The sequence below is a fragment of the Chenopodium quinoa genome, unplaced genomic scaffold (assembly GCF_001683475.1).
Source record: "Chenopodium quinoa cultivar QQ74 unplaced genomic scaffold, ASM168347v1, whole genome shotgun sequence".
Taxonomy (NCBI): Eukaryota; Viridiplantae; Streptophyta; class Magnoliopsida; order Caryophyllales; family Amaranthaceae; genus Chenopodium; species Chenopodium quinoa.
In genome coordinates this window covers 293,957-299,677 of record NW_018745024.1, presented here as the reverse complement: position 1 = coordinate 299,677, position 5,721 = coordinate 293,957, and the positions used below count along the sequence as shown (strand labels likewise).

The window sequence follows — 5,721 nt, the reverse complement described above, 5'->3', positions numbered from 1 at the left end:
GCTGACACGTCCGTCTACTTGATCCCTCGGACGACCTCGGCTTCAACCCACTTTGTAAAGTAGTCGACTTCTACTAACACATACCGTAACCTAATGCTAGCATGTACGGCCCCAAGATGTCCATGCCTCATTTAGTAAAAGGGAGCGGACTACTTATGGCCGACAAACTGTTGGCCGGGAGATGAATTAGGGTCGTAAACTTCTGGCACTTGTCACATTTTTTAACCATCTACATGGCATATGTGTTTAGGCTCGGCCAGTTGTAGACACCCATTTGTGTCTCCCCAAAACCAAACCCGATGATGAGTACCTTTCACGTCAAATCATAATCGAATGAAGTGAAAGTGTGGAAAGTCTAGTGTTGCGGATAGTTTAAATTTCTTTTCTCGTCTCTCTATTTTTGAAAACCTATTTTAAGAAAACAGCCAATCCAGTTTTGTTGGTCCATGATATGGGTCCATTAATAGTGTAGTTGGTTAGGGCTTGAACAGAGCTTTCCAACGATATATTATAAGCCCAATTCCGATGAAACTTGAGGAAATAATGGCCAAATTACCACTAGTACATAATTGAGTTTACGTAACACGTGTTTGTAACACTTATTAAAGTGCAAAATTAATAGATTTATAAGTAACACTTTGGTAACATTTTTGTAGATTGTAACACTTAATGTAACACTTTTAAAATAAGTAGCATTACAAAGTATCACTTTTCACATAGGTAACATTATAGAGTAACACTTTTAAATAGATAACATTTTATAGTAACACCTAAGAAGTGTTACCTTATTTTATAACATCCCTAACCTATAAAGCTCTAACATGGCATTACTCCTCTTCTCATCTGCTAATTGATTAACTAAAATTAGTTTTGTTCGCTAATAAGGACAACTATGTAAATTACCCTCGTTGCCTTTAGCCTTCTCTAAGGCTTTGTTCTTTTGAGTTACTCTGCTCTACTCTGCCTTACTCTACTCTACTGTGTTGAAATCTACTCTACTCTACTGAAAATCGCTCTGCTGATCTGCTATGTTATGTTCTGTAGTGTGTGGAAGCCATGATATGCTCTTCTTTTCTATGTTTTACTGAAATCTGTTCTGCCTAAAAGCTCAAAAAATTCAAGCCTAAGTTGTAAGTACTACAACTCTTTTTTTTTCTCTTTTTTTTATTTGAGGGGAAAAGTATTACAACTCTACGAGTAATAAAATTCCTCAAAGTATTTTACTTTAAAAAAAGAAAAAAAAAAACTCTACAAGTGACAAAATAAAAACTTGTTTAAAAAAAAACAAAATAAAAACTTTACAGGTTTATATTGCTCGATTCTTTCTCCCACTTAGAAATGATGAACCCTAACATACCTCCAATTGATTGATCGAAACTCCCAAATTGATTGCTCGAATCTCCCAAATTGATTGCTCGAATATTTTATTACTCGATTACTCATTTCTGCTTGATTCCCTTTCGCCTGAAGTGCTTCCAATTGATACGATAGAATTGCTGGATACAATTCTCTCTGCTGCTCAATTTTCGTTTGAGTAATCGCCCAAATCGAAAGTTTCAGGTATCATTTTATTATTGTTTGTTGTGTTTTTGATAGAAGTGGAGAAATTGTGTGATAATTTGTTGAGTTCATGCGATTTGAAAGTAACTTTCAGTTTTGCCATATCAATTTTGTAATTACTGATCGAATTTTCTCTTTTCGCTCGAATTTGCTGCAAGTTAGATATCGCTAATTTGTGATGTTTTTGTTAGATTCTTAATTATATGAGCTAATTTTGTTTATTGTCCTGGTTTATGTTGAAATGCAGTTAATTGATTATTCCATTAAACTTTGAGTTAAATATTACTTTTTTTTCTCGCTAATCCACAGTTTATAATTAACTTTGATGAATGATTATTGATATTTTTGAACTGATTTGCTTCTGTTTGATTGTCTGAATGGATGGTTGAAAAGGATGGAAGGATTGAGGGGGTTAAGAAGAGGGTTTCTGTTGCTAGGTTTTGACTTGTTGATGTTATATTTCGATATTCATTCTACTAAAACTAATGGTATAAATATTTATGAACAATTGGATAGAACTTAATTGGCAGACTATGTATTGATCCCTTGCCTTTAAGACAATCATGTACGAAGTGCTGGGAGTATGATCAGGTATGCCGCATTGTGACAATTAGGTAATCCATTAAGATGCAAACAGGTCTGAACACTATAGTAAATTTCAAAGAACTAACCTCACTCCTTTAATACATTTGGTATAGCTTAGAATTTCTCCAATTTTAGAGACCCGCCAAAACTCTACTCACCCATCCCAGTTTAAGCACTGATATAGTGACATATTAACTTGTAGATTGAAGTATACCCTGATAATTGCAAGCAAAAATCCTTTATGTATTCAGAGCCTTATATTATCTCCTGTATATGTTTGATAACAACTACTCTATAGTAGAAGCTACTAAAATTATCTGACACCAAAACCCATCAAAAAAATAACTTTTGGCAAGACTTATGCTTCCGTGGCTGGGACTACATCTTCATCAGTTGTGTCAAGCAAAACTGTTTCTTTTGCTGGTTCAGTGCCATCTCCCACTACAGCCACCTCTGTTGAATGTAGTAGTTTTTCTCTAAGCTTTGTTTTAAGCTCGTCTTTTTCTCTTACATTTTCAATGAGAAACTTTCTAACTGATCTTTCCCATGTAAATTATGGCAGTTGAATATCACCCTGATTATTTATTAGCTTGTTCTTGACACCCAAACTTATGAGCTCTGCATCCCTACGTATGCCCTTGCCATAGCCCTTGCCATACTCGATTTAAAATTCAGTAGTTCTAAAAGGGGGGTGCATGCTTGTTCTTTAGGATTTTCACAAGGACCTGACTCCCGACAATCTGCAGAATGAAATAGTACATATAGTTAAGGGGAGTCATACACTATTTCAAACGATATTTTTATTAGTTCTTAATGGTTATCCTACCTCTAATTCAATGATTCAATCACTTAAATGTTTCTGCATCCCCTAGCCAGATTTATTTTGCTAATAGCTTTGAAGATAGCTAGGGTCAAGAGTCTACTAAAATTTGTTTACAACAATTAAAAAGTAATGAACTAGAATTAGCAATGTAAACTCTGATAACCAAGCTAATATTTCTAGGGGTCTGACACTCTAAAAATCTATTTGTGATCAATGATGTCCGTCAACTAACTGTCTTGTGTGTTCTTTGTAGGAATCAAGATCTAGATGGACATTATGAGAAAGCTAGACAAGCTAAGCAAGGATAGAACAAAATAGAATCAGAATGAGGGATTTGGGGGTTACATTAATGTTTTATACACTGAAACAGTCGATGAAGGGATCAAAATAAACAAAAAAAAAGTAAAAAGGCGACTAAAGATTCCTACTGAAACAGTGGATGAAGGGATCGAAACAAACAAAAAAATAAGTAAGAAGGTGACTAAAGATACTGACGAGTATACACCCGATGAAAAGGGAGAATTGAACCACTCAAGTGAAGAGGATTAAAATCAGATAAGGAAAAACAGTGTAAACTTGAGGTCTCGTTAAAAAAAGGTTCTTTTTTTTTTCTTTCTTTAATCCTGACATCTAAATTTTTTGAATCACAATTGTAAAAAAATCATGTAATACTTTCATTGTTTTTTAATGAATACTTTATAGCAAGAGATGACGCCATAAGAAGTGTGCATGCTTGCATATATGTATGTGGTTGTTGTTTAGGGAGATACAGAAAAGAAGTTTTTTATCCCCAGGATTGAAAAGATTGGAGCTGCCCGCTAAGCTTATTGTTACTGCTGTTGCAGTCTCTTATTGTTAGCGTTGTTTTTCTGCTGCTGTCACTTACGGTTACTGCTGTTTTGCAGCTGCTACTGTTGTTTTTTGTTGTTGCTTCTGCTACTTTTTGGTGCTACTCCTGTTTTTTTGCTGCTACTGCTGTTTTTTTGCTGCTACTGCTCTTTGTTGCTGACTCTTGCTGGTGCTGTTTGCTGCCACTGCTTCCTGCCACTTTTATTTGCTGCTACATGATGTCTGCTAGAAGCTCTGTTGCTGCTGATGTTGCAATTATTCTAGCATTTGTTTCTTTAATTTTTTTTTCACTTTTTTTAGATAGAGATCGAAGTTAATTTTCTTTTTGTTTTGGTTATCATCTTGTTTGGCCAAACATTAAAATTGGTGTGTATGGATTTTTTTTTTGAAAGAATTATGAAATTATTTCAATTCAAATATTATCTATCATATTTGTTAGTTTCTCATTCTTTATTGTTAATTTTATTTTATATTTAATAATAATAATAATAATAATAATAATAATAACAATAATAATAATAAATATAAATGTTACCTATTAATGAATAAGTGATACATAATGTCGAATACTGTGCTTACTATATGTCAAAAGATGATCGAAAAATGTTACCTTATAATAAACAAAACTGTTACATTAGTTTAAAAAGTGATACATAATGTCGGATAAAGTGATACTATATGATTGAAAAATGTTACTAAAGATAAGTAAGTGTTACGTAAGAAATAAAAAGTAACACTTTAAAAATGATACTAAAAATGTAAAAAGTGTTACATAAAGAGGGTTTATAGTATCACTATTGAAAGTGTTACCATATATTACCCAAAGTGTTACATAAGACCTTAGGTAACATGGGCGGAAGTATCACCCAATAAAGTGTTACATATTGTCTATAATAACACTTTTACCACTTTATGTAACACTTTTTGGGTGTTACTTGAAGTTAGTTTTGTACTAGTGTACTAAACTGGGCCCGGTTTGAGCTTTATATGCGGCCCAATGATTTAGGGGAGGGCCTAATATGGATTTATCATTCTTAATGCAATTAGGAATGGTTTTAGTCTTCTAGAAGGTTCTTTTCATTCCTAATTCAATTAGCATTGATAAATTGACTTTTGTTGACTTTTGGAATTTTAATTAGAATAAAAGAGTGTTTTGAGGAAAATACGATTTTATCCTCCTGTACGGTTAAATTTTATCTAATTTTAGAAAACGCGTCAAAAAACTGATTAGCGCCTAACGCCAGCATTAGCGCTTGACGCTAAGCTTGGCGCCTGGCGCTAACTCCGTTTTTTCACGTCAAGAACTCTGTTTCGATTTTCTATCTTTTTGGCTGATTTTCTCTATAAATAGTCTCCTAAAAACTCCGTTTTGAATGATCTACAATCATCAACTCCTTAGTTCTCTAATTCTCTTCTATCTTAAAGCTAAAAGCTTGCTTTCTCCCTTTTTTCTAAACCACCCTTTACACAAAATTCCGCATTCACAAGACCTAGGAACAGCTAGCATAGTTCGAAGTTGCCTTCGCCCTAGACGTGAAAGGTTTTAATTTCTGAGGGTTTGGCCACAAATATTTTTTTCAATTATTTAATTTAATTGTTGTTTTATTATTTTACTTGAAGTTACTAACGTGTGTATTTTGTTATTAGAAAGAGATACGAGGCTTCCAAGTAAGTGCTTTAATTGATTCATTGATATTATGATATAGAAATCATGTCTAGGTTGTTATTATGATTCCTAGTGTCATGTTAGGGTCTTTTGATCTTCCTAGTATCATGTTTAGGGTAATAACTATAATTTCTAATGTCAAATATGACAATTGTGATTCCTGCGATGCTTCCTAATATGCATGTTAGTATCATGTTAGGGTTAAAGCTTTGATTTTTATTGTTTAGTGACATGCTAG

At 33.4% G+C, this 5,721-nt stretch overlaps 1 long non-coding RNA gene across 1 annotated transcript; it reads left to right on the top strand.

Annotated features, from left to right (window-relative positions):
• The first annotated feature begins 1,017 nt into the window (after positions 1 to 1,017).
• LOC110708231 lies at positions 1,018 to 4,258 on the top strand. The gene is made up of 3 exons (XR_002508668.1): positions 1,018 to 1,560; positions 3,222 to 3,565; positions 3,874 to 4,258. It is a non-coding gene; the product is annotated as an uncharacterized LOC110708231 (long non-coding RNA).
• The last annotated feature ends 1,463 nt before the right edge of the window (positions 4,259 to 5,721 follow it).